The sequence below is a fragment of the Neomonachus schauinslandi genome, chromosome 10 (assembly GCF_002201575.2).
Source record: "Neomonachus schauinslandi chromosome 10, ASM220157v2, whole genome shotgun sequence".
NCBI classification, from domain to species: Eukaryota; Metazoa; Chordata; class Mammalia; order Carnivora; family Phocidae; genus Neomonachus; species Neomonachus schauinslandi.
Window position 1 is genome coordinate 125,142,851 of NC_058412.1, and position 24,321 is coordinate 125,167,171.

Genomic DNA, 24,321 nt, shown 5'->3' on the forward strand with positions numbered 1-24,321 from the left:
GGTAGATGCAGAGTATGAAAAGGACAGGTATGTTGCATGTTTATATTAATGATTTGGAGAAGAGATGAGGAATTTATGCAAATAAAAAATTGGAATGTAAATAAAACTTAAAATGTTTTCATTATCTGAGTTATTTTTATTATTTATTTTTAAAGATTTTATTTATTTGACAGAGGGAGACACAGCGAGAGAGGGGACACAAGCAGGGGGAAGTGGGAGAGCGAGAAGCAGGCTTCCCGCAGAGCAGGGAGCCCAATGCAGGGCTGGATCCCAGGACCCTGGGATCATGACCTGAGCCGAAGGCAGACATTTAACGACTGAGCCATCCAGGCACCCCTATCTGAGTTATTTTTAAAGCATTCACTGGAGACACACCAACATCTTTTTTTTCTTTATAAATTTTTAATTTAAATTCTAGTTTGTTAACAGTGCAATATTGGTTTCAGAAGCAACATTGTCTTTCATTATATTATAAATTGTTCTTAGAATTGCAATCTCTTGGAGATAAATCTTTCTCCTTAACCTAAGTTCACTCTTTGTCTTGATTTGATACTAGCATTAATGATTAGTTTGTTAGATATTATAGGATAAAGAAACTGGTTTCAAGGAGAAAGATAATTACTCGATCATTTCTTCCCTCACATACCTGTTTAAAATACATGGTCTTAAGTAAAAATTGTCACCTTGAACTTAAAATGTTCTTTGCCTCTCCCTAACCCCCTCAAAAAAAGAGAAGAAAAATCGAAAAATGAAATCCTAACAAGAAAATGAATATATGCAGTCCTGGTAGCCAATGAGTTAATGTTCATTTGCAGCCTGAGGGGTCAGCATGCAGTCTCTGTTTTCTGATTGGCTGCTAAAAGGTGAAATTGAAACCACTGTAAACTTTTGACCCTGTAGCAATTCTTGTGGAACGCCTTCCACTGGTGGAGCCCAGAGCTTCGCTCAGCTCCCCACCCAATCCTCCCACCCCCTTTCCTGTATTTATTTTGTGTGATCGTGCAGCACTGCATGCAGTTTTTCCAAGAGCCGGCGGGATGCGGTGGTGTGGGGGGGATGGGGAGGCCGAACAGGCACCAGCAAGTGACTTGCTTGCATGACTGTTTTAGTAACCATGTTAGTACTTACTACAACTTAGCCAAAGATATGGGGGCTTGTTAATAAACTGGTCTGCCAACTGGATTTTTTAGTTGTTTTCTTTAATCTCAAGGTAATTTTAAAAATGCAGAATGGTTATATTACTGCCATTGTTCATCAGTGGATAGTATTGTTGTGTAATCAAAGTGTATGGCATAGTTTCCTGGATATGTTGAGTTAAAAATAGCTTTCATTTTCAGCAACCTTTATATATCCCATTAATATTTCCTATGTCTCATGTGATTTTTACACAAATGGCTAACATTTTATGAAAGTTTTTTTCTTCTTTACTTTGTCTTTTATTATAAAGGCATTTTAGTTATGATAACTGTGGAAAATAATTGTAGAAATTATCTGTACATTTGAATTTCATTAATTCTCTGTCTCTCTGCTGAAGTAAGTGGTTTTGGGTTTGTTTTACAGTGACCACATCATTCCTTCGAAAAAGGCAAGGTAGTTCTTTACTCTCTTTTAATATTCTCATTGGACTCTACGTCTTCATCTTCTGGTTCTTCCTTGTATCGCTGGTGTCTGGTGCCATGTAGTGAGTGGATGCTCATCACGTATTTGCTGAATGAACGGAGTTGCATTTTGGCCTATTGATACCTGCCTTCTCCTTTTCTAATTAGTGATAGGTACCATATTTTGCTCATAACTTCTTGCAGGCCAGTGTAACACTTGGCATCTCCTAGGTACACAGGAAGCATTTAGTTAATTTAAATGTCTCATACAAGGTCCCTTCAAGAAGCTGGACTTCCAAAACGTAGGTTTTCTGAAAGCAAGCAAGGCTTCTGTTTTCACTGCATCATTTAAGTTTTTAGGTTGACTCCATATAGAATTAAACATTTATTGTAATTTATTAAATGACTGTGTAGAATAAATTAGTATGAATCAGCTTAGTCCTTTCTAGTATATATCACGAGATAAGTAGTAATACATTGTTAGTTTTTTTTTAACCCTGTCCTTACTTTACTAAACATGTATATGCTGTAATTTGAAATAATTCCTGCCCTCCCTTGTAAAAAAGATTATGGTATTTAAAAAAGTTTGTCATCAATATATTACCAATGTACACTTGGGTACCAAATACATTTTTACTTACTATTTATTAAAACACATAATGGACTAATAGTAAATAAATTTTTTCTTAAAATTTTTTTTAAACTGTAAGTTTACACAGCTCCAAAAAAGTGGCACCTCTAGAAATAGTTTTAAATTTTCATATGATTTTTAACTTACATTTGGTTCTTCCCTTTCAGCTTAGCTACAGATTTGTTGGGGTTGACTATTGCAAGTAAAATCTGTTGTTACAGTTTTGGAAAAAACCCCCAAAAAACAGCACCTATATATTTGATAAATCTGAATTGCAAAATAATGTTTCATTTACACCAATTTTATGTAACCCTTACCTTGAAATTGATGGGTAAACTTATTCTGTAGTGTTTTGGAGATGAGTGGGCAAGAGCCGACTTTTCCCAAAGAGGGTGATCCCCATCCCTATGATTTTTTTTTTTAGGGAACTGAGGAGGGATTCCCTGGGAACAATGAGCTTAATACGATTAATAGTAGAGTCCTTGTTCCCTTTCCATTTTCAACAGCAGAAGAAAAACGTGTTCATGATCTTCAGTGGCCTCTTTTGCCCATTTACTGTTTCCAAGCATCAGGATTATATAGTTTGGATTTTCTTCTCTGTCAGTTCCCCTCCCCCAGTTTGATTCTTTGTTCTGGCCTTGAGGCACATCTTCTCAGACTAGCTATTAACAAAGCTCAGTTTGATTTTTTTTTTTCTTTCCCATTAGATTTCTACTGATGCAGGCTTTGATAATGTGGCTCCCATCAGTCACATTTTTCATTAATTCTAGTAGAAAAATTAATCCCCCCCCATATTTAGTTTTTTGAGGACATGTTATTTAGTTTTTGTTAGTGTGATTTTTGTTTGTGTGATGGACCAAAGTCCAAATTACGAAAAGGGGTAAGAATATGCTTACTTTTGTTAAAAGTAAAAAATAAAGTCCCAAGAAATCTGCTAGGACTGTTGGCTTTGCAGAATCTTGGTTCTAGATAACTTAACTGCAGTTTTCCAGGTCCCTACTTCACAGTACTTTTTATTTATTTATTTTTAGAAGTTTTATTTATTTGTTTTTTTACTTATCTTTACACTCAGCATGGGGCTCGAACTCACAACCCCGAGATCAAGAGTCACATGGTCTTCTGACTGAGCCAGCCAGACACCCCTGGTATATAGTACTTTTTAGCTTATCTACCCCTTGCAAGGTTCTGGTAGGCAAGCCAGTCATTGATCTATGACTTTTTGGGGATCACTGTAGTCCAACTGCACATTTCCTGGGAGGGGGACATTTTGGAGATGGTGTTTCTTTGGATCCAGGGGATTATGGGGTACAGATTAGCTTGGGTTAGCACTCCTTTGGGTATTTCTCACCAGCAGTGTAATACTTGTATTAATGTAGGTTCTCTTGCCAACCTTCCACACTAGGCAGCAGTACTTGTTTCCTGCTTATGGTACTAGGTACATTCTGACTCAGATACCTTTTCCTATCCACCCCTCTTGTTCTGTAGGTACTAACCCTACCCCACAACCTTTGTCCTTCCCCCATAAAAAGGAGCAAAACAAAAGAACCATTTCTGAAATGAAACTTGATTTAAAACTAGGCCAGAAAGCCTTGGGCTTTCTTTACAGAAGTTCTGCCTGCTTTTCCTTTCACCTTCCTCTAATTAAATTAGATATCATAAAAATTCAAGTAATAAAACGTTGAATTCATTTAAACACTAAAACTAATGATTGTTTTTTTCCCCCTATTTTTTATTTGAATGTACTTGGACATTCTTAAGTTAGATGCCAAATTGTTGTTTGTTGACTAGTAATAGTTTTAATTAATTTTTAAGAAGATTTTATTTATTTGAGAGAGAGCTCGAACAGGGAGGAGAGGGAGAGGCAGGCTCCCCACTGAGCTGGTAGCCAGATGTGGGGCTCTATTCCAGGACCCTGGGATCACCCTGAGCTGAAGGCAGACGCTTAACTGGCTGAGCCACCCAGAGGTCCCTTAATTTATTGAGTATTTATGTATCAGGTACTGATAAGTAATGTAAGCATTTTCACTTAATCTTCGCAAGAACCTTGAGAGGATTGATCCCCGTTTTATGATCATAAATCTAAGGCTCAAAGAAGTCTTTAAGTTGGGTACCTAGTTAGTAAGTGAAAGCTGGGAGTTGAGTCTAGATCTGGTGGACTCCAGAGCTTCTGCTCTTTTTTTTTTTTTTAAAGATTTTATTTATTTATTTGAGAGAGAGAATGAGAGAAAGCACATGAGAGGGGGGAGGGTCAGAGGGAGAAGCAGACCCCCCGCCGAGCAGGGAGCCCGATGCGGGACTCGATCCCGGGACTCCAGGATCATGACCTGAGCTGAAGGCAGTCGCCTAACCAACTGAGCCACCCAGGCGCCCCGAGCTTCTGCTCTTAAACCGTATGTTAACAACTAGTCATATTATTGTGGATTAGAAGATATATTCCAAGAATCTGCTTCCTTTTGACATCTCAATTATAAGCTAGAGACTATACTGTAATTAGAAATAGATATGTTAGTAGATATAATAGCTCTTTTTTATACTTTAATTGCATGGCATTTATACGCTACCTGGATTTTCCTCCTATCCTTTTGTGAACCATATATGATGAGCTTCCTTGCTACCCCTCAATTTTCTCACCTTTAAATTGGGTTTCGCATGTGCAACAGACCCTTCACATGATGCAGCTAGATTGTGGTTGGTTGTTCCTATATACTCCATGCGGATTGGCTATGGCTATGGTACAGAACTTGTAAATATATTGTTTTTTCTTGTACCCCCTCCCAACAGACTTGCCAATTCCAGCATGAACTTTAGGGTATAGTTATGGCTGTTGTCTTCATATATATACACCACTAGAATTATTGGTAGTCAGATTGTTGCTTTATTGTTATACTTGGAAGTTTGTAAGGTGAAGGTGAATGTTTTATTGGCTCACTTTCTTGCTGTCCAGAGGCTGCTTCCTCCAGTGCAAGAAAGCTGTTTATATGTTCATGTATTTTATTGCAGATTATTTTTGAAGAACTGCCTTTCATTTTCCTCTCCCACTTAAAAATATTTCCTTTCTTTTTCTGTATTATTTAAAGATTTTATTTATTTATTTGACAGAGAGCAGAAGCAGGGGGAGTGGCAGGCAGAGTGAGAGGGAGAAGCAGGCTCCCTGATGAGCAAGGAGCCTGATGCGGAGCTCCATCCCAGGACCTTGGGATCATGACCTGAGCTGAAGGCAGACACTTAACCGACTGAGCCACCCAGGCGCCCCTAAAAATATTTCTTGTTGGTGACCCAAGTGCAGTCTTTTCTAGAGGGGAGGAAAACATCCATGGCTTTTTTTCCCTTCTCTTTTCCTTTTCTTCTTCCTTCCTTGCTTGCTTTATCCATCCACCCATCCATCTGGTAGATATTTATCTTTTTGGACTCGGATATTTAAGCATTAGCTTCTGCCACGATATTGATATATATATGTATTTTAAAGATTTTATTTGAGAGAGAGTGAGAGAGCGAGTGGAGCGGGAGGGGCAGAGGGAGAGGGAGAGGCAGACTCCCCACTGAGCAGGGAACCTGATGCAGGGCTCCATCCTAAGACCCTGAGATCACGACCTGAAACGAAGGCAGATGCAGAACCGACTTGAGTCACCCAGGCGCCCCTCAATATTGTTTTTATTTTATTTTTTAAAAGATTTTATTTATTTATTTGACAGAGAGAGACACCACGAGAGAAGGAACACAAGCAGGGGGAGTGGGAGAGGGAGAAGCAGGCTTCCCGCCGAGCAAGGGAGCCCGAGGTTAGGCTCGATCCCAGGACTCTGGGATCATGACCCGAGCCAAAGGCAGACACTTAACGACTGAGCCACCCAGGCGCCCCTCAATATTGTTTTTAATTGTTATTTGTTGAGCATTCCTTTTGGACAGGTGGGGACACCCCCAATTCACATTACTGATCTGGTTTGATTACTTTTCAGGACTTGGATTTGGTTTCCTCAACCCCTGTTTTTCATTATCCATGTTTATAAACTGTGACAGGGTATATTGTATATGCTGTACCTGACTTTTAAGCAGAAACAGTATTATATGGCAAAATAAGGCATCATCTCAAATTCCTAGGAAAAGGCCTTGTACTTGATATAGCATGTTTTGTTTTTGCTTGTTTCATATGTCCAGAGAAGGGAATGATGGGGAAGATTGACTTGTGTGTGACTAATAATACTACTTATATTAAAAAGAAAGGGCAATAAAATTCAATACCATTCCCCCCTTTTTTGTTTGTTTTCAGGATCAAAATACTTGCTGAACAGTGGAGTCACAGACCAATAAAAATAAGCTCCTACTTGAACGTCATTTGACTGGTTAGCCAGGTAATTCACTTTTACTTTGATTTCATCCTTTGTGATTTTCTGTCTACGCCCTCTGAAGATCCTGACCTTTCCTTTTATGATTTAATCTTAAACTCGTGTCATATTTCATGTTTCTCTCTCTCTTTTTTTTTAGTTTATTTATTTATTTGAGAGAGAGAGTGGAGGGAGGGGCAGAGGAAGAGACTCTTCAAGCAGACTCCCCACTAAGCGCAGAGCCCGAAGTGGGGCTCCATCCCGTGACCCTGAGATCATGATCTGAGCCGAAACTAAGAGTCGGATGCTTAACCGACTGAGCCACCCAGACACCCTCATGTTTTTTTTCTTTAATGATAGCATTAATTGAATGACTGAATGGTCTTGAAATAAGTGGGTATATATGTATATTCATATATATGTGTATATATACAAACATAACTTTTTGGGGGAAGAAGGGAACTATGTGTTACAGTTTAATATGAGATACTACCCTCCTACCCCTTTTCCCTTAGTGTGAATACTTTAATGGGGTTTATTCAAAATCTGAATCCCACTTATTTTTAAAACTATTTCACCCTGTGAAGACTAGTTTCCCCAGATTGCTTGTGCTGGCATATAACATCTCATCTAGCACCAGGGTAGGAGAAATGAGAATAGAAAAAGTTGTCTGATAGCCAAGGAAGCAGTTATGCTTTGCTTAAATTTCTTTTTGTTAATAATAATACTGTCATTCTTTTGGTTAGCTCGGCTTGAAATCTGAGTCATCTTTGAACCGCCCCCCCCCCCCCGCCCCTTTGATATATTAGCAATTTAGTAAACAGGCCTTATCTGGTTTTCTGTTTTCACGTCTCCTGTATTTGTACCACTTTCTGCTAATATCTTACTTCCTAGGCCAAGATCTTGTATTTGTTCAAATGTCCCTTTACTCCCTCTTATCTGCTGTTTCTAGCACTTGAAATTTTGCTTAGAAAATTTCCTTAAGTATGTCCCTTTTAATTAAGCCTCTGTTTTGCTCTGAGTTTCTATTCCCTGGCTTACAGAAAAAAAGTACAAACTCCCTTCTCTGACATTTGAAACAGTCCTTTATCTGGGAATCTCTCTAAACCTCTGGTCTCAGCTCTTGCTGTTTCCCTATAAAATCCTTCAATTAATTATGGTATATGCCCATTATATTCTGAACATAGTAGAGAACTATCTCCATGCTATTTATTAAAAAAAACCTCTTTATTTGGAAGTCATTTCCAATTTATGAAATTGACAAAAATAGAGTATGAAGAACATCTAGATAATCCTTTAGCCAGATTTACCCACTTGTTTATCGTTTGCATCTGTGTGTGCTCTCACTCTTTCCTTCCCTCTCTCTAAATGCATGCATAGTTCTTTTCTGAACTATTTGAGGGTAAGTTACATTTATTGAGCTTCTTTCTTCTAATACTTCTGTATTCCCTAAGAATAGGGTCATTCTCTTATATAACTATTGTACAGTTACCAACTTCATAAATGGACACTGACACAAATGTATGGTCTGTCTTCCAGTTTGGTCGGTTGACCTAATAAAGTCTGTTAACAGCATTTCCTTTGCTTCCTGTACAGAATCCAGTCTAGGGTCAGGTACTGCATTTACTGTATTTATTTCTCTTTAGCCTCCTTTTTCCTGGAATATTTCCATAGCCTTGGTCTTTTATGGTATTGACATTTTTGAAGAACACAGCCCTTCCCCCCTTTTAAAGATTTTATTTATTTATTTGACAGAGAGAGACACAGTGAGAGAGGGAACACAAGCAGGGGGAGTGGGAGAGGGAGAAGCAGGCCTCCCGCAGAGCAGGGAGCCCGATGCGGGGCTCGATCCCAGGACCCTGGGATCATGACCTGAGCCGAAGGCAGACGCTTAACGACTGAGCCACCCAGGCGCCCCGCTTCCCCCCTTTTAATAGACTGTTCTTCATTTTATATTTCTCTGAAGTTTCCTTGTGATTAGATTGAGGTTATGCATTCTTGGCTGGAATATTGTATAGGTGATGTGACATCCTGAGAAAGATGCACAACTTCTGGAGACACATGATTTCTTCTGTCCCTTCTTGTGATGTTAATATTGATTTTTTGGCCAAGATGTTGCCAGATTTCTCCACTGTATAGTTTATTTTCCTTCCATGCAACAAGCATTTTGTGGGGAGACAATGCAAATACCATGGTTCTCATCACAATTTGCCCTAGATTTAACATTCGTTGATGATTTTTATTTGATCTTATTTTTCACTGTGTTGGTTCCAAAATGGTTATTTTCTGATTCCAGCATTCCCTTTATGAGTCAGCCCTTGACATTGTTCTGTAATCAAGGGCCCTGTCTGTCAGTTTGGACTCATGAATTACTAGGTTTTTCAGTTGATAAATTCATTACTCTACCTAATTATTTTGATGCTTCAGTTGTCCTAGGTTTAGAAAGTAGAACTCTTTTTTTTTTTTTAAATAAATACTTAAGCGATAGAAAGTGGAACTCTTAATCAGTCTCCCTGTCCTTATGGGGAGGAAAGTGTTAGAGACTAGGATCTTGTGGGGATGGGGGAAGGTGTCCTCATTGCTCGTGGGTTGACCCTTTCAGTGGATAGAGCTAGTAAAATATGCATGCTTATACACACATATGTGCATACACCAACATACTTGTACATAAGCACATTCATAGCAACATGCATATACATAGTTTAGAAATCATGAATTTATATCAGTATGTCCAGCTTCACTCCCTGTCTACAGGGCTCTTTCTCTGCACTTACCATTTCGTATTTTTATGTCCCTTTTTATGTTGTGAGAAAACTTGGCTCCCAACATTGTCAGTGCACTTACTCATTTACTCTATCCTATAATACATCTCAAATAATTTCAGAGTCATTTTGCCCATTTCACCACAGTAAACAAACTTAATTAAAGTGGAGAATTTATATGTAGTTCTTCGCTGCCCAAGTGAAGAACTTAAAACCATCCTGCCCAAGACTGAGAATGAATAAATAAATATTGTATTCTTAAATTACTTGAATCAGCCTCCCCTTCCTTTCTTGCTTTCCCTTTCCTCTGCACTTTTCACTTTTCACTCCAGCTTTCTGTATTCATTTGAAATGTAATTAGGTTCCTTTGTTTTTCAGTTTCTTTTAAAGATTTTTTAAAGATTATTTATTTACTTATTATTTTTTATTAGATTTATTTATTTTTGAGAGAGAGAGAGAGAGAGCACCCTAGTGCACAGGCCCGTGTGGGGAAGAGGGAGGGGCAGCCAGAGGGGCAGGGGGAGGAGCAGAGGGAGAGGGAGAGGAAGAGAATCACAAGCCAACTCCCCACTGAGCGTGTAGCATGGAGCGTGATGTGCAGTTTAATCTTTTGACCCTGAGATCATGACCTGAGCTGAAACCAAGAGTCGGATGCTTAATTGAATGACCCACCCATGTGCACCCCACGTTTTTTAAAGTGGGCTCCATGATGGGAGCTGGGAGCCCCAGCCTGGGGCTTGAACTCAAGATCTTGAGATCATGACCTGAGCCAAAATCAAGAGTCAGTCGCTTACCTGACTGAGCTACCCAGGTGCTCCCAGTTTTTTTAATGCTCCTCATTCTGATTGGTTTTATTTTTGAATTTGTAGAAAACAAGGATATTTTCAAAAGTTAAAATTATACAAAATATACACTTCCCTTCTGTATCCTTTCCATCCCATTTCCCCCATTTCACATAGGTAACCAACCTTGCTGTTCCCCCAGCCCCTTTCTCATTTATTTTTTACATAGTTTCCATTATGTGCATATACCATAGTTTACTCAAGCAGTAGCCTATGTATAGGTATTATTTAGGTTGTTTCCAGTATTTTGCAATTAAAATAATGCTGCAGTGAATAACCTTGTGAATATATATTTTTACATTTTGGGAGTGTACCTTCAGGATAAGTTCCTGGAAGTGAGACTACTGGGTTGAAGGGTAAATGTGTATGTAGTTTTTGTTAGATATTGTCAAATCACATTCCATAAGGACTACACCATTTTGGATTCCCAACAGCAATGTATGAGAGTGACTGTTGTTTTTAACCACAGTCACACTGCAAAAGTTCTTTAACTCAGCATAATATATTTTTTAGATGTATCTGCATTATCGCATGTATCAGTAATTTCTTTTTATTGCTGAGTAGTATTCCATTTTGTGACTAGTTTCTCATTTTTGGCTACTATGATGGACAAAGCTGCTCTGAACATTTAGGTACAGTACAGTCACTGTGTAGATTTTCCCCTCTTGAATAAATACCCAGGAGTGCAATTGCAGGGTCTTATGTTAAATGTATGCTTATCTTTTTATTTTTATTTTTTTAAAGATTTTATTTATTTGACAGAGAGAGAGACGAGGAGAGAGGGAACACAAGCAGGGGGAGTAGGAGAGGGAGAAGCAGGCTTCCCGCCGAGCAGGGAGCCTGATGTGGGGCTCGATCCCAGGACCCTGGGATCATGACCTGAGCCGAAGGCAGACGCTTAACGACTGAGCCACCCAGGCGCCCTGCTTATCTTTTTATTAAAAAAATTTTTTCTGTTTCAATTTTTAAATTAAATTCTAGGTAGTATATGCTTATGTTCTTTTTTTAAGATTTTATTTATTTGAGGGAGAGAGAGAGAGAGAGCGCGAGAGTGAGTGAGTGAGCAAGAGTGAGCACGAGCTGGGAGAAGGGCAGAGGGAGAAACAGACTCCCCTCTGAACAGGGAGTCTGATGCGTGGCTCTATCCTAGGACCCTGGGATCATGACCTGAGCCGAAGGCATACACTCAACCAACTGAGCCACCCAGGCACCCCAAGTATATGCTTATCTTTATAAAAAAACCTGTGAAACTGTTTTCTGAAGTGGTTATATATTCCACCTGCAAGATAAGAGTTCAAGTTTGAATCGTTCCTATTTGGTATTGTCACTTCTTCAATTTCAGCCTGCATTTCCATGATATCTAATGATACCATTAATAGTTTCTTACTAACCACACATATCTCTTCTTTTATGAAGTGTCTGTTTAAATATTTTGCCCATTTTAAAAATTGGGCAGTTTTCTTATTGTAGGAGTTTTAAAAAAAGTATATATTCTGTCTACTGATTGTTCTCAGATACATTTTAAGAGTACTTTCTTTTTTTTTCCTCCCTTTTATTTTCTTAACTTTTTTTTGAAGAATAGGCATTTTGAATTTTCAGGTACAACTTACCAATTTTTTCTTTTGTGGTTAGTGCTTTTTTTATGTACTAAGAGATCTTTGCCTGTTGTAGGTTATGAAGCTCTTCTCCTGTGTTTTCTTATAGAAGTTTTTCTTATAGAAGTTTATAGATATTTAGGTCTCTGATCCACTTTGATTTAATTTTTGTGTATGATGTGAAGAAAGGATTGAGGATCAGTTTTTAAAATGTGGATATTCTGTTCCAGAGCTATCTATTGAAAAGACTCTCCTTTTTCCGTTGCATTGTCTTGCTAACTTAGTCAACTGACTGTGTACAACAGAATCTCTTTCTGGTCTTCTTTCTCTTCCATTGATTTATATATCAGTCTTATGCCCACATATGTTGTCCTGATTACTATAGCTTTTATAGTAAGGTTTGAGAGTAAGTAATGTGAATTTTTCAACTTTTTTCCTTGTCATGATTGCTTTGGCTAATCTAGGGCTTTTGCATTTTGATACAAATTTCAGAATCAGTTTGTCAATTCCTGTAGTTTTTTTTTTTTTTTTTTAAAGATTTTATTTATTTTTCAAGAGAGAGAGAGAGACAGCGAGAGAGGGAACACAAGCAGGGGGAGTGGGAGAGGAAGAAGCAGGCTTCCCGCGGAGCAGGGAGCCCGATGCGGGGCTCGATCCAGGGACTCCAGGATCATGACCTGAGCCGAAAGCAGTCGCTTAACCAACTGAGCCACCCAGGCGCCCCTTCCTGTAGTTTTTTAATCACTCTGAGAAACTGCCCTGCAAAATCTAGCTAGCTGGGACATCTTAAACTGTGGTCATTATCTTGTCAATTCAAGATTGCTGGGCTCTTTTTGGGTTCCTTATCCCTGTGCTGTGATGTGGAAATTGCTTTCTGGCAGAAAAGCCTGGGTAGTGGTAGGATTCTTGTTGTTGCCTCAGATGTTTCCCGTATCTCACGGACCACAATTTTTCACTGCCTGTTCTCTGATACCTGAATGTAGTTTGTTATAATTTGTCCTGTTCACTGTAGGATAGCGATTGTTACTTTCTCTGATTGAAGAGAAGTCCCACAATTGATTCTTGAGTTTATTTAAAAAAAAAAGGCTCTTCTCATGTATTGGCCGATTCACAGTTTTGTTTTTTTTTTGAAAAGATTTTATTTATTTGACAGAGAGAGACACAGCGAGAGAGGGAACACAGACATGGGGAGTGGGAGAGGGAGAAGCAGGCTTCCCTCTGAGCAGGGAGCTTGATGCGGGGCTCGATCCGAGGACCCTCGGTTCATGACCTGAGCCTAAGGCAGACGCTTAACGACTGAGCCACGCGGGTGCCCCCGATTTACAGTTTTTTTTTAAAAAAAATTTTTTTAGCATAGGTGCCAAAATACGTGTTTGTTAACCATAAAAATCTTTTTTTTTTTAAATTAACACAATGTATTATTTGTTTCAGGGGTACAGGGAACCATAAAATCTTCTTTGAGCATTTAAAAAAATATTTATTTTTTTAAACATTTTATTTATTTGACAGAGAGAGAGAGAGAGAACAGTAGGCAGAGAGGCAGGCAGAGGGAGAGGGAGAAGCAGGCTCCCCGCTGAGCAGGGAGCCCGATGTGGAGCTCGATCCCAGGACCCTGGGATCATGACCTGAGCCGAAGGCAGACGCTTAACTGACTGAGCCACCCAGGCGCCTATTTATTTTTTTTAAAGATTTTATTTTATTTATTTGACAGCGAGAGAGACAGCGAGAGAGGGAACACAAGCAGGGGGAGTGGGAGAGGGAGAAGCAGGCTCCCTGCTGAGCAGGGAACCCGATGCAGGGCTCGATCCCAGGACCCCAGGACCATGACCCAAGCTGAAGGCAGATGCCCAATGACTGAGCCACCCAGGCGCCCCCCCAAAATATTTATTTTAGAGAGTACGCGAGTGTGTGATCAGGGGCGGGGGTTGGGAGGGGCTGAGGGAGAGAATCTTGAAGCTGACTTCCTGCTGAACGTGGAGCCTGATGTGTGGGGCTCAGTCTCACGGCCCATGAGATCAGCACTGAACCAAAACCAAGAGTTGGATGCTCAACTGACTCAGCCACCCAGGCGCCCCTGAGCATTTTTAAAATTATTTTTAAATTTTTATTATTTTTTAAAGATTTTATTTATTTATTTTACAAAGGGAGAGAGACACAGCGAGAGAGGGAACACAAGCAGGGGGAGTGGGAGAAGGAGAAGCAGACTTCCTGCTGAGCAGGGAGCCCGATGTGGGGCTCAATCCCAGGACCCTGGGACCATGACCTGAGCTGAAGGCAGACGCTTAACAACTGAGCCACCCAGGCCTCCCTGAAAGTGCATCCTTCTGTAAGCCTTGCTTTTCCTGTAGGCTGCTTGGCAAAGGACAGTGAAATAACCAGCACACAGAACTACTGTTAATGCATGGCTGAGGATGTTGGTGATTTCATAAGCATTCTGGGCACTGCACTTCCATTAAGTAGGAATTGGGGCTCCACACCAGGTGCTGCTTCTCTCGTCTTCCCTGGGATGGAGGAAGTCCTTAATAAGGGGCATGTTCTCATGAGGAGATAGTCACCACTGGAAAGTAGTTCAGCGCTTTAAAGATGTTGTTCCATTGCTTTGTTGTTTCTGAAAAGATAACTTTTATCCTTGTTCCTCTGTATGTATGATCTTTTTTCTTATGGCTGCTTTCAAGATTTTCTTTTTGTTTTTAAACGGTTTGACTCTGCTGTACTCAGGTCTAATTTCTTTGTGTTTGTTTTCCTTGGGATTCTTTGAGTTCCTTCAGTGTATAGATTGGTGTTTTCATTAAGTTTGGGGAAGTTTTGCCCATTATTACCTCAAGTATTTTGTTCTTTTCCTCCTTCATCCTGATTTCTCTGACTCCAAATACTGTTTGTTAGATCATTTGATATTTCTTGCATATACTTAAGGCTCTGTCCGTTTTTCTGCAATTCTTTTCTTTCCGTTAGGCTCAGTTACTTTTTTCTGTCATTTCCAATCTGAGTAATATTCAAAAATAAAATGCTTTTTGTCTCATCTTGTTCTTAGAGCCCACGGTAGAAAGGGGCTTAAGATAAACTAATGGCTTTATCAAAGTTGTATAACTAATTTGTGGTGCCATTGAATTAGAACCTAAATCTTGATTCTTTGCAAATGTCAGACCATTTTTTTTCTGTAATTTGTGAACTTTTATCTTGTAGTAAGTTGCTATCTTGTTAAATGTTCATGCTGTTATGTATAGGAGTAGGGGTGGTGGTAGGGGATCTTCATTCATTTTCTGCAATTTTACAATGTTTAAGTTCTTCTTTGCTTTAAGAAATGATTTTCAGTGGAAGAATTTAAGTATCACTGAATTCAGTAATACCTTAAGAACTAATCTTTTAGATGACATTCCCCAGCAGTGAAGATGTGTCTATGGTTATTCAACAGAAATTCATCTTTAACCACAGAAGTTTTAAAATCATGAGTTTTTAGACTCTCAGGTTATGATATCATTCATGGCCTTGGAAATTAACTCTTTGAAGTACAGTCTCTTACCAGTCTTTTTTACATGAAAATTTCTTAAACCAGTTTTTGTGTCATCTTAATTAAAATGAGACCACTATGTAGTTGGATAAAGGAATGAAAATATATTGCCAAGGTCAGGATAATTAATAAGTGCCTTTATATCACATTTTACTAACATTTTAGTTTCTAAAAAGTTCTGTCATAACCTTCTAGAGAATTTGATATTAAAAAGGTATTAGTAGCTGGGGCACCTAGGTGGCTCAGTCGTTAAGTGTCTGCCTTCGGCTCAGGTCATGGTCCCAGGGTCCTGGGATCGAGTCCCGCATCGGGCTCCCTGCTCCGCGGGAAGCCTGCTTTTCCCTCTTTCACCCCCCCTGCTTGTGTTCCCTCTCTCCCTGTGTCTCTCTCTCTCGCAAACAAATAAAAAAATAAAAAAATAAAAAAAAAAATAAATAAAAAAATAAAAAGCAAGTACATTAGAGGCGCCTGGGTAGCTCAGTTAGTTGAGCAGGCAACTGTTGATTTCGGCTGGGGTCGTGGTTTGGAGTCCCAAGTCAGGCTCCAAGTTCAGGAGGAAGTCGACTAGAGATTTCTCTCTCCCTCTGTCCCTCCCCCCAGCGCACCCTCTAATAAACAAACAAACAAATAAATCTTTCAAAAGTAAAATAAAAAGCAAGTCCATTACACTCATTTTTGTAAAGCTAGAAACAAAAACTAAACATGGTTCAAGAACACACACGTGTGGTTTTTTTTTTTTTTTTTTAAGTTTTTAGCAAATAAATTACGATATCTGTTACTTCTGGGACAGAAGCAGAAGGAAGAGTAAGATGGAGAAACACACAGGGAAGCTGGTATACCTAGCAACTTTCCAGTTCTTAAGTAGTGGGTTCATAGGTGTTTTCTGAAGTACACTTCGTAGCACATATAATATATACTCCTGTTTATATAAAATATTGCATAATTTTAATGCTAAATTAAAAAACACTAATGTTAAGTTAAAAATGTTAAGTTAGGGCACCTGGGTGGCTCAGTTGGTTAAGCGACTGCCTTCGGCTCAGGTCATGATCCTGGAGTCCCGGGATCGAGTCCCTCATCGGGCTCCTTGCTTGCCCCAGGTGCCCCTGTACTTGCTTTTTAAAAAAAAACCTTTGATTGCTTGTAATATTCACCCATGTTGTGTATAATTTATTTTTGCTACTACTATATTGTATTGTTTTGTATGGCTTTATTTTTTAAATTTGGGATGGATGGTCATTAGTGTCCTCTGGTTTTTGATGTATGAATGAAATTTCTTTCTTTTTTTTTTTTTTTTTAAAGATTTTATTTATTTATTTGACAGAGAGAGACAATGAGAGAGGGAACACAAGCAGGGGGAGTGGGAAAGGGAGTAGCAGGCTTCCCGCGGAGCAGGGAGCCCGACGCGGGGCTCGATCCCAGGACCCTGGGTTAATGACCTGAGCCGAAGGCAGACGCTTAATGACTGAGCCACTCAGGCACCCCATAAATGAAATTTCAATGAGCATTTTTGTGCATTTTGTTGCAAGATTATTTTTTAAATATTTTTAATTTAAATTTATTTAAATATTTATTTAAAAATTTATTTAAATATTTAATATTTAACAAATAAATTTGTTAAAGTTTTTTTTTTTTTTTTTAAGATTTTTATTTATTTATTTTGACAGAGAGAGAGACAGCGAGAGAGGGAACACAAGCAGGGGGAGTGGGAGAGGGAGAAGCAGGCTTCCCGCGGAGCAGGGAGCCCGATGCGGGGCTCGATCCCAGGACCCTGGGATCATGACCTGAGCCGAAGGCAGACGCTTAACGACTGAGCCACCCAGGCGCCCCTTGTTAAAGTTTTTTTTTTTTTTTTAAAGATTTTGTTTATTTATTTAAGACAGAGAATGAGAGAGAGCACATGAGAGGGGTTAGGGTCAGAGGGAGAAGCAGACTCCCTGCCGAGCAGGGAGCCCGATGTGGGACTCGATCCAGGGACTCCAGGATCATGACCTGAGCCGAAGGCAGTCGCTTAACCAACTGAGCCACCCAGGCGCCCCCCCCCTTGTTAAAGTTTTTAAATATAAACTTGACTTTAACTGCCCATGTACTAAATTTGCTTTTCCTGTAGAACTTCTTTAGAAAAAGTAAATTTTCTTACTGAAATAGCCCTCTTTTATTGGCTAATTTATTTTATCTTATACCAGTCATTTATTATTTATCACAGGATTAGCAATATGCGCTGCTATTTTCCTTACATAACTTTAAGTATAGTTTACATTCAGTAAAATTCACCAGCCTTACATTTATAGTTTGCCGAGTTTTGACAAATGTAACCATTACCACAATCATGATATAAAACACTCCCACCATCCTCTGAAGTTCTTTTGTCCTTCTGTGCAGTCAGTCCCCTCCACTGAGATAGCTGGCAGCCCCTGGTCTGCTTTAAGTCGTTAGTTTTGCCTTTTCTCAATTTCATATATATGGTATTCCCGTTATGTAAATAATGTACTTTTTGTAATTTCCCACCATCCTTGGATATTCTGTTCTTTTTCTTTTTTTCTCTTTTTGCCTTTCAGTTTTGGAAGCTTGTATTGATCTTTAAGCTCACTAATTTTATTTTTTTCTTCCTCAGCTGTGTCCCGTCAGCTGATGAGCCCATCAAAGGCATTCATTTCTGTTAGTGTTTTTGATTTCTAATATTCCCATTTGCTGCTTTCTCAGTTTCCATCTCTCTGCTTACATTACCCATCTGTTCTTGCTTGCTGTCCACTTTTTCCATTAGAGTGCTTAGTATATTAATCATAATTAAAATCCCACAATTGGTTTCCTTTTTTTTTTTTTTTAAAGAATCTGGCTTCTTTCCTGTTTACTAGCAAATTTTAGAGGTTTCTTTGGATATATCATCAAAATCTGCTTTCACTTACCAGTGCTCATGATTTCTCATTTAAGAATATAAGTGACCACATAAAAACTTGATATATGTTCATAGCAACATTATTTATAATAGCCAAAAAAGGGAAACAACTTAAATATCCATCAGCTGATGAATAGATAAATAAAATGATAGTTCCATACAGTTAAGTATTCACAAATAAAAAGAAATGAACTACTGATATATGCTATAACATGGATGAATTTGAAAGGATTATATGAAGTGAAAGAAGCCAATCACAAAGGACTAGATACTGTATGATTCCATTTGTATGAATTTTCCAAAATAGATGAATCATTAGAGACAAAGTAGATTAGTGGTCTCCCTGGGGTGGGGGAGAGGTGGTGTGAAGTGGGGGAAAATGGGATTAGGGGAGAGAACAGTAAGAAGTACTGGGCTTCTTTTTTGGGATAATGAAAATGTTCTAAAATTGATTGTGGTGATGATTGTACAACTCTGAATATATTAAAAGGCATTGATTGGATACTGCAAGTGTATGGTATATGAATTATATCTGTATGAAGCTGTGAAAGAATATACCTGATACATAGAATGTAAGATCTCTGTGCCGCCATAAAGGAATTTTCTGGAAAAATATTGTTACTTTTCTCACGGCACTGACCTCAGAAGGTTTGCTATCTATCCCAAACATTTCTGGGTTTCAAAAACAACACATTAATTGAAACCTCAAGGTTTTCTAAAACCTTATTCTGTCTTTGTTATAGTAGTCAACCTCTAATTATAGGGCTTATGTTAATTCCAGCACCATATCTTTTTCATGTATCAAGAAAATATATGTCAGAGACTTTTAAAAAATTATTTATTTTAGAGAGAGAGAGAGTGCGAGTGAGTGGGGGGAGGAGGGACAGAGGGAGAGAGAGAGAGAATGAATTCTCAGGCCGACTCCTTGCTGAGCGTGGAGCCGGATGCGAGGCTCAGTCCCAGGACCATGAGGTCTTGACTTGAGCCAAAACCAAGAGTCGGATGCTCAAACGACTGAGCCACCCAGGGACCCATGTCAAAGACTTTCTTAAAAATTAATTCATTATATGTTAATAAAAAAATTAATTCAAAGTCATACCCAGACCTATCTGCACTTTTCTATTTGTCCATTAAGTGTTTATAAGGTGCTTATGGGCATCTTATAGTAGTACATCCGGAAATTTTGCTCTTAAGTGTGTAACATCCATTTAAAAAAGTACCCAGTGGGGCACCTGGGTGGCTCAGTCATTAAGCATCTGCCTTTGGCTCAGGTCACGGTCCCAGGGTCCTGGGATCGAGCCCCGCATCAGGCTCCCTGCTCGGCGGGAAGCCTGCTTGTGTTCCCTCTCTCGCTGTGCCTCTCTCTCTGTCAAATAAATAAATAAAATCTTAAAAAAAATAAATAAATAAAGAAGTACCCAGAAAGCCATAATTTTGGTGGATCTGCTGTTTTAGGGCTGATGAAGTACTGTGGTTATAAGCGGAAAAACCAAAGTTATTTTACTTTAGATAATCTGACCACACTTAGTCCCTTACCCCCCTTTTATTTTTTCTTTAGGTTTTATACTTTTAAGAGGCTCCTTCTGGGGAAGGAATATTTAAACTGTGGAGATTATATGATGGTATGTAGGAGAATATTAAAAGCTTAAACATTTTAGGCGTGCCTGGGTGGCTCAGTTGGTTAAACATCTGCCTTTGGCTCAGGTCATGATCTTAGGGTCCTGGGATCCAGCCCCATGTCAGGCTCCCTGCTCAGTGGGGAGACTGCTTCTTCCTCTCCCTCTGCCCTTCCACCCCCACTGGTTCTCTCTCTCTCTAATAAATAAATAAATAATCTTAAAAAAAAAAAAAAAAGCTTAAGCATTTAAATTTAATGTTGATCAACTTTAAAAAGAAACTTTTTTTTTTTTTAAAGATTTTATTTATTTATTTATTTGACAGAGAGAGACACAGCGAGAGAGGGAACACAAGCAGGGGGAGTGGGAGGGGGAGAAGCAGGCTTCCCGCAGAGCAGGGAGCCCGATGTGGGGCTTGATCCCAGGACCCTGGGATCATGACCTGAGCCGAAGGCAGACGCTTAACGACTGAGCCACCCAGGCGCCCCTAAAAAGAAACTTTTTTGAGTGTAGTTTCCATACTATACAGAGATGCCCTTTTTTTACATTTTATTTATTTGTCAGAGAGAGAGAGAGGGAGAGAGCACAAGCAGGGGAAATGGCAGGCAGAGGGAGAAGCAGGCAGGGAGCCTGATGTGGGACTTGATACCAGGACTTTGGGATCATGACCTGAGCCAAAGGCAGACGTTTAACTGACTGAGCCACCCAGGCGCTCCAATAGTTGTATTAAAGCCAAAGACTGAATGTTAAGCTGGTTTGCTTTAGATGAGGCTTTCAGAATATGTAGAGAAAATTGTTAAAATTTTAAGATCCATCTTTGACTTGAACAACAAACTGAACCGCACTAAATTCAGTCACTGTTTTTTTGCTCTTGGTGAAAATGGATGGAGATAAGGTTTTAGTAGTTGTTTATAGTCAAGTCTCATAAAAAGGGCAGTTTTATTGGATTTTTGGAAAGTATAGACATAAAAAATTTGTCACATTGGTAATAACATAGCTCTTGTAGTACTTAGTTTTGTAACTTAATTAAGAAATATAATTGGCCTAAATATCAGCTCAGCGATCTAGAAAGTGAACTGCTGTACAAATAGTCCATTTTATACCACTGTTATAAATGGCCCTATCATATGCCAAACTCTCGGAGTAATTACTTTCTTATGATTCTGTCTTTGTTTCCAAAACCTGTTTTAATAAGAATGTTTTTGAATCTGTGTAATATTTAACATATAAAGCCTGCGTTATTTTGAAGTTGATACTGAAAACCTCTAAACTTCTGACCTTGAATAGAATTTGGTATGTATAACCATTACATGCAGCTGCTGGATTCAAAATTGCCTTTTCTGGGACTCTGCTTTGTGAAAAATAATGTGTATTGGACAGGAGTGTATGGCAGCTGACATTTATCAAGGATAACAGGAGCCTTACTCATTTTCACATTTTAAAGTAACTTTGAAAGCTTTGCATGTGCACACATGCTCAACATATGTTCCTAAGATTTAAATACATTTTTCATCATGTATCAATGAAACCAAATTTCAGTCTTTAATGAGCTTCAACGTTAAACTTACTCTGTGTGAGTACACAAACATCTAAAGGTCAGCAGTGTAGGATATTTAATTCACTTCCATAGAATTTTATCTTTCATACTTTAAAATTATTACGAGTGAAAATGTACCTCCTTGTATTCAGGGTAGCACTCTTGTTATGTAATGTGTTATTTGGCATTTCTTTCATTCCCCTACTATAAAATTTGGCCCTAATGTAGAAAACTGGATTATAGAAATTATTTTTTTTCTTATCAATGGTATATTGCTCTTCTGTTTGAAAAGATTTTTATGGAGCTAGTTATTTTACTGGAGGGTGACATAAATAAATTGGGATTGCGTGATTTTTAGTCTTTGTTCTTAGCCCTTTAACATTTTCTTTAAAGATAGATTGTGATAATAAAAAGAATTCTAAAATAAAACTGCAAAATTCATAATGTGTTGGCAAACTTGTTAATTAAAATAACACCTTTAAATGGTTGGTATGGGTTTCAGACACTGCAGCCCTTCAATATATTGATACGCAGATCACACTGACTTGCTGCAAGGTAATAGGAGACATGCTTTGACTTCTGCAGATAAATTGGCCATGCATAGCTGTAATCCTACTGTCTTTTTGTTTCCAGATGTGATTGAATAGTATAAGGCCTTTGATACCTAGGTCCTGGGTAATAAGTTGAAACTTAATTTTTTGTGTGTATGTGAGTTTTTACTTGGGCTTTTGATAAGCCTGTTTTGTGGTATGAAGGTACCATGTAAATTCTGGACGTTTTATTACTTAAATAACTCTCCCTGAATTTGAAATATAAGAAGGCTGAGTTCCATTTTTCCCCCCATTTTCCTTTTGGCAGTTAATAAGGAAGTCATTTTATTAAGAGTGATAAATGGTAAAAAGAATTTTAAATTTAGACTAGTTAAATTGCCAGTGTCTTTACATTTTAGGGGCGCCTGGGTGGCTCAGTTGGTTAAGCGACTGCCTTCAGCTCAGGTCATGATCCTGGAGTCCCGGGATCGAGTCCCGCATCGGGCTCCCTGCTCGGCAGGGAGTCTGCTTCTCCCTCTGACCCTCCTCCCTCTCATGCTCTCTGTCTCTCATTCTCTCTCTCTCAAATAAATAAATAAAATCTTTAAAAAAAAAAAAAGACTGGTATGTCCATTTTAGAGAATAAGAAAGAGCTTCAGAGACTTAAATTTGGTGATACTATGCTGGGGCTTAGATCAGCTCTGAAGTCTTTTCCTTTTATTTCACTGTGCTGCGTTCGATTTGAATTCATCAGTTTTCTTATCCACTTCACTGATTGTGTTTGTGTGTGTGTGTGTGTGTGTGTTGTGTTGTGTTGTGTCTAGGAATTAATTCTTTATTTAGAGTTTTCAGATATGGATTTAAGTATCCCATGCTAACTAAGTTAGGATATTTGGTGCTCGCATAATGGGTGATACTATCTCTCTTTTTATACTTTATATTTTATGAAGGTTTGTAATCCAGTCTTTTCATAACAATTTATTGTTTTCATTTATTTTTTTCATGGCTGTCAAATTTTTATCTCTTAAGGATCATAAGCATTTGTTTTAAACTTACTTAAAGATTTCATTTTATTGGGTGGTGAATTCATCTTCCAGTATTGATGAATTTCTTGGTCAACTTTCTTAGTTCTGTTTTCACATACACTTGGGAATTTTCATTTACAATTTGCATCTTAAATGGGAAATTTAGTTTTCCTTTTGTTCATTTGGTGCTCTCCATGTGACCCCTTCTCCCTGGCTCGGTACCCCTAGCTCTGTTTTTGTTGCCTTCTCCCATATCCACTCTACCTTTAGTCTAGGTCCAGGACGCCAGTCTGAAATATTCTTGCAATATTAGAGAGATGATGATTTGTCTACACTGCAGGTTGTAGTATGATGTGATCAGTAACTTGTTATTGATGTTCATAGCTTCTCTTCACCTTCTTTTCAGCAATTTTTTGGTTTGGTTTTTACCTATGAGCCTTGCTTTTGGTCCTGTTATCTTGTGCATGATTGGATTTCCTTAAAAAGCAGTTGCTAGTTTCTGGTTCTGAAATTCAATGGGTTCATGGAGTCATCAATTCATTACTGTATGTTTGCTCTGTGTTTTGGTCCACAGACATATTTGTTATGTTTGAGCATTTCTGTGTCTTCCAAAATTAATAAAAAATATGTACTTTATTTGTCATTATTATATTTAGAGCAGAGGGGAAGAGTGGTTGGTTGAGAGCAGTAGTCCATGATGTCATCTTATCAGAAAGTCCTGTACTTTAAAAAAATTTTTTATTATTTTTAAAATTTTAATTCCAGCATAGTTAACATAAGTGTTATGTTAGTTTCAGGTGTGCAATATGGTGATTCAACAATTCTATACACGGGTCAGTGCTCATTGTGATAAGTGTACTCTTAATCCCATCACCTATTTCACCCACCCCCCTACCCACCTCCCCTTTGGTTTCTTGGTTTCTCTCTCTTTCTCTCTCTTTGCTTTCCTTTGTCCATTTGTTTTGTTTCTTAAATTCCACATATGAGTGAAATCATACGGTATTTGTCTTTCTGTGACTTATTTCGCTTAGAATTATGCTCTCTAGCTCCATCCATGTTGTTGCAAATGGCAAGATGTAATTTTTTTTTTTTTTAAGATTTCATTTACTTATTTTAGAGTGCAAGAGCGAGTGGGGGGTGGTGCAGAGGGAGAAGGAGGGAGAGAATCTCAGGCAGACTGTGTGCCGAGTGTGAAGCCCAGTGTGGGGCTTGATCCCATAACCTTGAGATCATGACCTGAGCTGAAACCGAGAGTCGGACGTCTAACTGACTGAGCCACCCAGGCGCCCCAAGATTTCATTCTTTTTTATGGCTGAATAGTATTTCATTGTACACATACACACACCCCACGTCGTCTTTATCCATTCATTTATTGATGGACACTTGGGCTGCTTCTGTAATTTGGCTGTTGTAAATAATGCTGCAATAAACATAGGGGTGCATGTAACCTTGTGAATTAGTGTTC

The 24,321-nt window shown here is 38.6% G+C and overlaps 1 protein-coding gene across 3 annotated transcripts in view; it reads left to right on the forward strand.

Moving 5' to 3' along the window:
* Positions 1-6,543: 6,543 nt before the first annotated feature.
* Positions 6,544-24,321, forward strand: part of NCOA3 (nuclear receptor coactivator 3) — a 64,422-nt gene continuing 46,644 nt past the window's right edge. For all 3 annotated transcript variants that reach the window (XM_021689271.1, XM_021689272.1, XM_021689273.1), the window contains exon 1: positions 6,544-6,575. The gene's annotated coding sequence lies outside the window, so the exon portion shown is untranslated. The remainder of the gene's footprint in view (positions 6,576-24,321) is intronic.